The sequence below is a fragment of the Lineus longissimus genome, chromosome 3 (assembly GCF_910592395.1).
Source record: "Lineus longissimus chromosome 3, tnLinLong1.2, whole genome shotgun sequence".
Taxonomy (NCBI): Eukaryota; Metazoa; Nemertea; class Pilidiophora; order Heteronemertea; family Lineidae; genus Lineus; species Lineus longissimus.
The window spans coordinates 10,832,096-10,844,107 of record NC_088310.1 but is presented as its reverse complement, the minus strand read 5'-3'; the positions used below and the strand labels follow the sequence as shown (position 1 = coordinate 10,844,107).

Genomic DNA, 12,012 nt, shown 5'->3' with positions numbered 1-12,012 from the left:
GGGAGAGGAAACCAAATTTTTCACACTCAGAAGCCGAAGTTTTAGTCGATGTTGTTATAAATGAACTTGGGATCTTGCGATCCAAGTTTTCGTCAGATGTGACAAACAAAATGAAAAAAAACAAATGGGATGAAATTGCTCTAATGGTTAGTTCCTTGGGAGTGGCCACAAGGACCGGGGATAACTGCAGGGAAAAATGGAACCAGCAGCTTTCAAAGGCGAAAGAGATCCATTCCCTGCAGCAAAAACACCAGAGAGGGACTGGCGGAGGGGGAAAGATGCCACAGGCCGACCCTACACTGCAGAGAATAATAGAAACATTCGAAAAAGACGCAGCATTCAGAGGCATCACTGGTGGATTTGAGTCTGCAGGTAGGTACACCAGGCTCCGATTTAGCCTAATTAGGCCATAAAACGCTATCTACTTCTACCAGCATATATTTCTGAACATAGGCCTAAGCCTTACATAGGTCTAGATTTCATAGCCTGATGTCAATCTTCAAAAACATTGGTGGAATTAAGCTCAACTCGGCCCTACCCTGGCTAAGTTCAAAGTATGTCGTCTGGTGCCTGCATCGATATTGGCACTCTGCCAGCCATTTCTGTTGGACTTCCTGTGTGTATAGCGACCATGTGTACATGCTGACATGAGAGTGCATGCATGCATTTTTCAAGCGGCCGAAAGTACAGCTTTTCATGACCGTCACTTAGAAATAGTACCATAGTAGTTGACTTCATAGCTCTATAAATCAAATTCATCAGCAGATAAGGCAGTTCAACTGCACAAAAGTACAGAAAATGTGGTTATTCGCTGCTCCAAATACGCGCTTGCAAATTTCCCGACTCCATATTTCTAAACGCACTGAGCATGCCCAGTAAGTGTATGGAATGCAAAGTTTGCAAATAGTACTATACAGGGTGAAACAGAAATAAGTTCCAATATAAATATTTGTTAATACTTTTAATTTATTCAATAAGTCATGTGAATTACCTCAAAGAATTAACAAAATGATCGCAATTGTACACATTAGGCCTATTGTTAAGCTGATATCACCCTGTTTTAATGGAATATCATAGAAATTTGGATTTTCAATGGATTTAATTAGAATTTATTGATTTTTCCCGCCAATTTATGTGATTCATTCCCTTTAAACTTTAAAACTTTCATTTGTTAATATTTTCAGTAACCACACCTATTAAGGCTACAGCAGCAGTCTCCCTCCCTGCTACATTACCTGATCTGGCTGGTTGGACTCCTGGTAAGTTCAATTTAAAGGTGCTGGAAGCTCGATGATAAATATGCCCATGTCAATTAAGAGCCGAGTATTTCTTAGACTATGATACATTACATTGGTACCGGTATACAATGGAAGAAATACAAGTAGGCCTACTGAGAAACAGAAAGCGACTGTAGTGACCCGGTTAGACATCATGCGTCTTTAATTTAGAAATAGCAAAATTATTTTTTATGATAATTTCATTTAATTTTTCAGTAAATCAAGCTGCAGATGTTGATGTCGACTGCTCAGATGCAGTGGTTGTGGCAACCTTTGATCGTCAACCACGCGAAACACACATAGAGGGAGCCACAATAATTCTTGGTATGCTATTAGATACAGGTTCGGTCTTTCAGTAGGCTATTAGGCCCGGGGTCTAATACTGTATCGATGCTGATAGCCTGGCCCACACCTCATATATCAAGGCATTTGCATTTTGGATATTTGAATCTATATTTGCCAGAGTTTTGGTTGCAAAACATTTTGTGACGTTTCGTGATTTGATATTTATCATCATATAGGCCGAACTGTCATTTTTTATTCTAGATTCTCAACAGACGATGACAGCCACTGCAATGACTGCCCCAAAATCTCCAGCCAAAAAGAAGGCCAAACTGTGCAAAGTCACTGGTGAGTAGTTGGGACCCTAGAATGGCGAAAGCCTTTCTTGATTTTAAGCAGTCCCTACATGAATCAATCAAATGTGCTAAAATGAGCTCTGGCCGTTCACAAAGTGACAAAATTGAAGTGCTGTGTGATCCATTTAACCCGTCATAATTTGTTTCATTCTCTCCTAGGTGCCAGGAAAGCACATGCGAAGGGTCTGCTGACAGACGCCATGTGCCGACAGAAGACTCAGCAGGATGTATTTAACATGCAGTTTGAGGTCCTTGAGGCAACTCTTGTTACGCAGAAGGCCACAAACCGTACTCAGGAAGTTCTTCAGAAAGAGGCTGGCCTTCGAATAGAAAAGCTACAGCTGGAGATTGCTCTGCTGAAGGAAAAGGAGTTCTTGGGTCTGTCGGGCATTGAACTGTAAATTTATGTGTAAATAGTATCTATGTTTATAGGATTTGAATTTTTTAAATATTAAATATATTAAATAGTAAATATATAGTAAATATCAAGTTATTTAAAACACAAAGGGAATGTATCAAAATTAGAAGCTACAGTGTCAGTGACATGATGAAAATGTTATGGTATATTTCTTACGCGAGTGTTAATTATGCAATACATATAGTTATAGTTTTTAAGTTTGAAATTGGAAAATTCACTGGCTGTAGCTTCCACTGTTTTGATATATCCCCTCTCTCAGGTTGCAGTGGATCACAGTCAATTAAGCAAAGTAGCGATTGGCGAGGTAGTCCCTGTAAACACTGCCAGAGTTTGGGCCAGCATACTCCTCATCATCATCTTCATCATCTTCTTCGTCATCACTGTCGTCGTCTTCTGGGGGGTCACGTTCTCCTCTCATCTTTGCAATATTATGCAGGACAAAACAGGCAGAGATGATCTTAACTACACGGTCTGGCTGCATACGAATCTCCCCATGGAGAACATGGAACCTCCTCTTTAACACTCCAAAGGCATGTTCTATCCTCACTCTTGTGGCACATAACGAAGTGTTCAATCTCTGCTGGGCTTCTGTTGTGGGTGCTCCGTACGGGATGATGAGATACGGCATACAAGGGTATCCACTATCTCCTAGCAACAGTCCATCTTCACCTCTGGGGTTTGTCAGTTCCAGGTGCTCTTTAAGGTCACTGTTCCTCCAAATAAAGGCATCATGGGTTGCCCCTGGCCAACGTGCAACTACATTGGTGAATTTTCCTGAAAAGGAAATGTATCATTTTAGTTAGGAGGGCTATTGATCATTATTACACGACCACTCCGTATTTTATTATATTCAACATATTTCAGCATCAACAAGTTTCTATGCAATTAACGATGAAAAAATACAAAAACTATGCGTATTCTATCTTTATGAGCAACAGTGTACAAGAGATAATTTTTGCATAAATGGCATTCCATATGTTTTGTTGGTCAGGCAATCATGGAATTGGTCAACGTTCGTTTACCAAAAAAGGCATGTCAGTCATGGTGCATGTCATGACTCATGATGTCGAGGATGTGGCGCTAGTTGTGATATCATGGATATTGGCCCTAGTATTTAGCATGTTTTCAGGTATAATTATAAAAGTAATTACCCTTATCGTCAACCACTGCTTGCACGTTGATGGAGTGATATCCCTTCCTGTTTACAAAAGATGCTTCGTAGGCTGGAGCTGGAGGAACTTGCGCGGGTTGTTCTGCTTCTTCCATGGCTTCGCCTTCGCGATCTGCAGGCATGGGCAGTGCAGCTGCATGTGCAGGATCAGGAGCATGTAGGCCTATCTGGTCATCTCGCATCTCCTGGTCATTCTCAGCAGCATTGGCTGGTTCTGGGATGTGATCAGCATCAGGACGTGGCTCACTGGGGCATATCATTCTGATGTGCGTGCCGTCGATGCATCCCAATACTTTGGGAAAATGTGAGATCGCATAGAATCCAGCTTGAATTCGACGCCTCTCCTCCACCGACTGGGGCCACACAATAAAATCGTCCCGTGCAGCATCTAACAGGCCAGCCACCCTGTGCACCACACGACTTACACTAGCTTTGTCTACACCGAAAGTGTCCCCAATAACTTCAAAGAAAGCTCCAGATGCAAAATAACGGAGAGCAATCAAGACTTGCACCTCAGGCGAAATTGCAAGGCTTCTGTTGGTCGCACTTTCAATGTCCTCCCTGAGCATTTCAACTATCAAAACAATGGTTTCTCTGCAAAAACGGTATCTTTTAAAAAGTTTATTGTCATTGAAGAACTCCAAGTGGTTGATTCTTTGTCTAAAATGCCGTGGAGCTTGAAAAAATGGCTGGAAAGCCACAAACAGGGCCTGGTTGTCCACCATTTTGTTTCAACTAACTCCAAAATAGGGATTTATCTTGGGGTTAGGAGGTCAGTTAAAGTTAGCGTTAACTTAACGCTACTTTAAAATAATTTTCTTTCTTGCAACCCAAATTAACTTTTTGGAGTTAAGTTAACGCCAAGATAAACTAACAGTGATTTTTAACTATTTTTTACTTTTGTGCAACCGGCCCCTGGTCTAGGTTTCTGGTACCAGTGTTTTGGAACCCATTTAATCTTGGTTGGGGCAGCGTCTTCGAGTGGGCCAGAATGTTCAGTCTGCATCTGAGCCTCTGCTAACAAGGGTTTGTCCAAAGTGAATGTCGTGGTCGAATCACTGATCAGTCTCACGCACGGGGAGTCGTATTTCTTATTAGTGCAGTAGGTACATGTTATCCTTGATAAGGCATCAGCATTTCCATGGATTTTACCGCTACGGTGGATGATCTCAAAATCAAATGTCCCTAGTATTCGATCCAACGAGCCAACTGACCTTCAGGTTCTTTAAAGTTCGTAAGCCATTGAAGACAGCTATGATGTGTTCTAATAGTGAACTTCTTCCCATATAAGTAATGGCGATATTTCCGAACAAATATAACCACAGCCAAAAGTTCTCGTCGGGTGACACAATAATTCTTTTCGCTGTTGGACATCGTCTTACTTGCATAAGCTATCACTTTCTCTTTTCCATTTTGCATCTGACTGAGCACAGCTCCCAAAGCATATCCTGAAGCGTCCGTGTCTAAAATAAATTTTCCATGTTTGTTTGGGTATCCTAGGATCGGTGCGGATATCAAAAGCTCTTTTAACTTTTCAAAAGACTGCTCACATTCCAGGGTCCAATCAAGTTCTTGATCAGCGTTGGAGAGTTTGTAGAGTGGCCTTGCGACGTCTCCAAACGACGGTATGAACGACTTATAATATGTTACGAGTCCCAAAAATGATTTCACCTCCGTAAGATTCGTTGGAATATGCCAGTTCTTTACTGCTTCAATCTTTCCCGGTGCAGTGCCTATGCCATCTTCCGTAACTAAATGGCCCAAAACTTCTTTCTGCAAGAGGTGACATTTCTTTGGTTTCAGTTTGACTCCTGCGGCTTCTAACTTGGCAAAGATCTTGTCCAGATTATCGATGGCGCTTTCGTAATCTTTTCCAATTGCAACAACGTCGTCGAGGTATATCAAACAGGTGTGCCACTCCAAACCTTCAAGGATATGTTGCATGAGTCGGGAGAAAGTAGCACCCGCGTTAACTAACCCAAATGGCATTCTTCTGAATTAGAAGTGCCCCAGTCTAGTAGAGAACGCCGTCTTTTCGCTTGAAGATTCCTCCATCTCCACATTCCAATACGCACTCGTGATGTCGAGTGTGCTGAACCATTTGAAGCCCTGAAGACTGTCTAGTTGTGAATCGATTCTTTGTAACCCGCTGTTCGTTTTGACTGTGACGCAATTCAACCTTCTGAAATCGATACAAAATCTCTGACTTCCATCCTTCTTCTCAACCAACACAACGCCGCAGCTCCATGGACTGATTGACCTTTCAATGACCCCAGCTTCGGGCATTTCTTCAACTTGCCTGTCAGCTTCGTCTTGCTGGTGTAATGGAAGCCTTCTTAGAGGTTGGCTGAGTGGTAGTGAATCGCCCGTGTCGATTGCGTGTTTAATACCGGAGGCTTTTCCGATGTCTAACTTAGATTTGGAAAATAAAGGTACAATGTATGTGTCTTAATATCAATTCCTTTAGTCTTATGATTTGATTACCAACCAAATGAAGTGTTCCTCTCATAAACATGTCCATTAATGATTCAGGTAGTTCATTGGAGAGTTTTCCACTTCTTCATCTTTATTCGCGAAGTCCAAAAGATCTGAGGACGATGATGATTGTTGCACATTTAACATATTTACAGTACCGGTATTTTTCGTTTTAATCGTTTCGTTCGCGTCACCGCGATACTCAGAGGTCCCAGTACAGACAACTGGAGTTACGGGCATCATTGATCCCCTCCTTTCGGTCCGGCGTACCGGCAAACTTCTGGTAATCCCGCGGAATTTTCCGTATGGCTGATCAGACCATCTCAAATCTTGGGTTCCCATTTCACCTCCCCGAGAAATCGACCTGTTCGTGACATCAGAGGAGAGCTCTCTCGCTCTGTACTCCATGTATGTCCGCTGGACAGTCGCCGATTCCCTGGTGAGTAACTTAGTTTCATCTTTCGTGTGTTTCTGAGGCTCTTCTTGTTCGTCCTCATCGCTGATATTCTTCTCATCTTTACTTACATTGGCATCACGTCTTCCAGTTGTCCCTTTGTTAGGTTTTTCACATCCTATATGATAGGACTGAACACTATTCAGTGTTGACATTAAGGCAATGGTCTTTCCAGCTTCCAACACGATTGAATCTTCTGACATGTTGATAACTGGTATCGGGACTAATTTCGCTTCTGCATCAACGATGGATCGTCCAATCATTATGGCTGGCTTTGATTGGGATGCTGTTTTCATGGTCTGGACTGGTTCGGTTGCAGCCCATTTTCCTCTCTGAGCAGAGCCTTTCTTTGTTGTTAAAACCACCTGTCTACTCAACGGTGGCACGACGGTTGTACACGTCATTAATAGTCGGCAACATTTCCCGTCTCTAGGTCGTTCTCTGTATTGTTGTACATTGCCGCAGATGATCTGTTCTCCACGGCACATCAGTGTCTTTGAGGCAGGATATAATTCACAATCAAAATATCGAATAAAGTCAATACCAAGAAGACCCTCACTGGAAATGTCGGCGACTATTACAGTAAATGGAGTCTCCGAATTCCGTAAGATTCCAATATTCACATCGCATTGTCCATTATAATGGACTGTCGTCAGCTGTCAAAAGGTTTAAATCGGACTCTTCTAAACGTGGTCTTAGTTTAAGATCCATGGCTTGATATCTCTCGTGGCTCAGTATGGTGACACAGGATCCAGTATCAATAATGAACTTGACCTTGGTATTATTTATGTGACTGGTTACAAACAGACCGCTATCAGACACCGGTCCAATGCGTCTTACAATGGCTTTCTTATTCATTTCATCAATATCTGGTGTATTTGGTAAAAAGTCGTTTCTTTCTTGTTTATCGTTGTTTGAAGGAGGATCGGACGTCACTGACGAAAGAGGTGAAGTGAGACTCGTACTAGAAATGTTTATGACCGGCGGGCGCCCCTTGTCGCCGGCCTCTGATCGTTTCCCTGGTAACGGGGTTCAGTGCACTCGGAGCTAGAATGTCCCACTTGGGAGCAATTAAAACAGGTAATGTCACTCTTGGGTCTCTTCCTCTTTTGGTTTTGGTTGATTGTCAACTGCGTCATAGCTTCTTGTGTCTGCTGCAAATGTTCTGTATTAGTCTTCAAAAGTCGAGCCATAGATGTTTCTTCATTTTCAACATTCACATTGCGTACTGAAGACTTTGTTTTCCCTTCTGTCTCTCCTGCCCACTTGCAATAGCCAGCATTCTCTTCAGCTAGGCCGACGGCTTCCTCCAGGTTAAATGGTCTCCCTTGTAGAATCATGACTTTCAGGTGCGAGTCAGGAATCGCGGCTATAAAGTCAGCTTTCGCCAAGCGCTCCCTAGTTTCGTATGGACTGGTGTCATAGGCCAGTTCGCTGAGTCTCTTGTTAGCACGACCAAGTTCTCTGAAGCTTTCGTCGGGTCGTTTCTTTCTGTTTTTCCGGATTTCTGCTATATGGAGTTCGGCTTGACGCACTGGGCCGAACTGGCACTCCAAAGTGTGCACCAAGTTATCATAATGCTCTAGTTCATGGTTGGGGAGTCCACAGGTGACTTCTAAGACAGGGCCTCTCAGTAGGGAGAACAATTGGTTGGCTTTTTCTTCATCCCATCGGTTAATACTGGCGATCCTTTCGAACATACGATGCCACACTCTCCACGGTTGTTTTTGTCTCCGCTAAAGTTATCGATCTTAATTGGCTTCTCCCAGGCCTTGTGTTGCAAAGGACTAGGACCAGGACCATCGCCTGCCGCACGACGAAACGGTGGAGTAGGTCGGTGACTAGGAAACGTTATCTCCTCGTCGTCGCTTTCTGGGAGACCAGGGGTAAGACTATCGCCTTCAGCCATGATAATTACCTTAAATTTCTATTGCTCTGTTACCACCAAAATCAGTACGTCGTCGGGTTAGTATATCACGATTATCTCTGGAATCTCTTGCATGGATCTGTAGGAAAAATTGTAGAATTATTCTTTCTTCATCTTGTCATCATCACGAACGTCGTCCTCATCCGCTCGAACCATGTTGGATATTTTCTGAAAAACGTGACTAAGTGAAATCCCACCGCTGTCACCATTTTGTAGCGATTTTCCGACATCGGGACTCTGTCACTTATAGGTCTTTTTTGGGGGAAAATATACCGGGTCTTAATAGAGGCGTTCCCCAGTTTTCATTGGTGCATCCTCATGGTACAGGGCTGAATACTCTACCATGAGATGGCCGTTTGATAGACATCGTTGTATATAGAGACGGGGTGGCGCATAGAATCCCGTAATTACGTTTTGAAGTCGTCTTTTCTTCTCGGTTGACTATTGGTTGAAACATGGCATGGACAGAGTCGTGCGAGAACACGGCTATGTCGCGCCAGTACCACTTGGTATCGTCCTTCCTTCTTGGTGGATGGCAGGTAAAACTCGCATGGACATAGTCGACCAGTTCAACTTGGGGTCGTCCTTCCTTCATGGTGGGTGGCAGGGTGAAACTTGGCATGGACAGAGTCGCGCCAGTTCAACTTGGGGGTCGTCCTTCCTTCTTGGTGAGTGGCAGGTTGAAAATTGGCATGGACAGGGTCGCGCCAAAGAGATCGCGAAATAAGGAAATGCAAGCTCAGTACCATAAGGATGTTCACCAACTATCCCCTTCGTAACGACAAGTGACTAAATCCGTGACTAGTGACCTTATGTTAATCCGTCAGGGCACGCCACAAAGCTTGTAGGTAATGATATCAACGAAGTCAAATGTAGAAAATATCCCGAGATTTGTTTAATAGGTGCTCATGCGCACAATCGATATCATTCATGAAAATGAAGTATGATATATAAATATGTATATAATTTTGATAACGACGACAGCAGAATAGATGAGGAGGCGACGTTTAAGTACAGTTTCCAGTTAAACTAAAAGATAGTGATATTAGGATTAACTTCTAGTGAGTATCTTAATCTTAAGACAGGACGGTTCTTTGATAAATCATATATCAGCCATCCAGGCTAAGTGAAGCGAGGAGTGGTCTGATTACGAAGCACTTGTAGGAATTTAGATGTAAATGAATTTTGAACGGATTTAAATATTTGACTGTACGTGGTCTAAAATGCATTAGGATCTGCCCGCGCTGACGTAATGGGAAGCATGGGGCAGACAAGCGCACAGTAACACATAGGAATAGAAAAAGGAATTCCGAAATTGAGTGCCAATTCCGTAATTCAGACTAAAATTCCATGTATTATGTACATTCCTAATACAAAAGCATGGACCTACTCGCAGGCAAGCCTACGAGGGTCTCGCTTAAATTTTTAGGATTTTAACCTTACAAGTGGAGTTCAAAATTGAAACTGCCAAACTGTTCAGAAATGACGCCTTTTATACATTTAAGACGTCAAAAACATGACGTCACAACAGCGATTGACCAATAGGAAACGTCGAAATTTGGATTATGATGACGTAGAATTCCGTCTAAAAATGTCTAACATTTACATTTCAAACTCACAAATAATTCTTTTACAAGTTGTCGCAAAGAAATCATGCATACCTGATAGAGTAAGGGTATATCTATCTTGACGAGGAAGTTTATAGAAATCCGCTCACAAAGAATTGTTTGACAGACGAATGAAAAAGCCGAATTTTCCCGACAAAATAATTCTAACGTTAATTCCCTTTAAAGAGGGCGGAAGACCGAGACCAGATTTGGCATTTTGATCGACAAATAATTCTTTTACAAGACAAGACTTAACAATTGTACATACGGTATAGAATAGGAACTTATCTACCGGGGAGAGGAAGTTTACGGAAATTCCTCCACAAACAATTATTTGAGAACCAATTTCTCACAGAAATTTGAAAGAAAAATTTACCAAAAAGGCGGTCTTGCGCCTTAATTCATGCAAAACGGGACCACCGTCACGCAAAGTATTTCTAACTAGAAATAATTATTTTAGCGACTTTCTGTTAAAAATGACGTGGACGACCAAAATAGATGATTCAACTACAAGTTGTGAAAGATTCATCCAAAATCCTACATAAAGAATTATTTACAAACAGAATTTGTACTGATAATTGACTCGTAAACAATACGACAAAAACGGGTTACGCGGTTTCGCTAAACTCAGACGACGTTTACATCAAGTTTACAATTTGTTGCAGAAAATAATTATCTTACCGATTCACTACTCGAATTTACATACCTAAGACAGAATAAGGTTTCATCTTTAAAAGGATGAAATTTCAAGAAGAAATGTTGGTTCAGAATTATTCTAGAGGGAAATGTGAGAAACGTAGATAAAAATATATGAATATAGGTTTTAGAGAGTTTAGACGGTTATATATTCGTCACACGACGACTCGGGGCCGGTGTTACAGTAGAAAAATGTGGTTGTAAACCACGTAATGACGGACCGAAAATAGCAGACGAAAGAAATCGCAATACGAATTCAAAGGTTTCGCAAATAATTCTGACATGAATATCAAGAATGAGATTGCTCGATTAAATGGATATATATCTAATTTTGAGATTCTAAAGTTTTAAAACAATTCACAAAGTTAAAAGTACCATGTGAACTCGGAATCTGGGTGCGAAACCCGGTGTCGTCACCCAAAGGGCATACGCCATGTACGAACACGAGATAAAAATCGCTCCGTATGAAAGTTCACAAACAGGTCAAAATGTGTCGATTTTTACGGATGAAAATGTCACAAGAGAGGTACGATTTGCGAAAGGTGTTACCCAAGATCACTTTTACCAAGCTACATGAAAGTTGACAGAGGTGAGAGTCAGTTCTGAGTGATTTTCTAGAATAGAAAAACTAGCAGGGAGACGTCAGCGCCATGTTGGCTGTTCGACGGAACCTGTGAAGAAGTCATCCCAAATGAAACTTGAATAAAATGCGGCAATTGTGGTCTAACATAATCGTGAAACGATATAGAAATGCCGAGAGATTATGAATTTTGAGGGATGAGATAAATGGAACTTGATAGATTGATGAAAGATGAAAATACACTCCGAAGTCGACTCTGACATCTGTCAAAACGCATGCAGAATAACATGTATAAACACAGTACACCAAGTACACGGTAAACTACACACAGGGTGTACACGAAACTTGAAAGTGCAAAACACTACAATGCATAAGGAATTGAAATAGAGGAGGGGCTGTGACTTAAATTGCGGTAAATACGAATCTGACATACAAGGTTCCAGTCAGATTGCATTACAAGACACATAGCTAGAAGTATTCCACAAAATTTACTTAAATAGGTGATCTATTCTACTGAGTCGAAAATCGGAGGGGCCATAAAATATGATAAAGTAACAGGTAGATACCTAAGTTTCTCTACACAGGTTTCAAGGAAAGATGGAAGAGGGCCAGGGTGTTTAATGGAGGGTCCACTAAAGATGGGTAAACAAAAAGATGGGGAAATATGGAAATTTACCTGACAGGAATTCCACACTCCAATAAAGCTGAAATCTTGGGAATATAATCCTAAGAGTTATATCAACCACGTCTGAAGTCGGGAGTTTGTATC

The 12,012-nt window shown here is 41.8% G+C and overlaps 1 long non-coding RNA gene across 1 annotated transcript; it reads left to right on the top strand.

The window, feature by feature from the left end:
• Nucleotides 1–1,566: 1,566 nt before the first annotated feature.
• On the top strand, nucleotides 1,567–2,157 carry LOC135484621 (uncharacterized). Its single transcript, XR_010446474.1, has 3 exons — nucleotides 1,567–1,601; nucleotides 1,824–1,907; nucleotides 2,075–2,157. It is a non-coding gene; the product is annotated as an uncharacterized LOC135484621 (long non-coding RNA).
• Nucleotides 2,158–12,012: the final 9,855 nt, after the last annotated feature.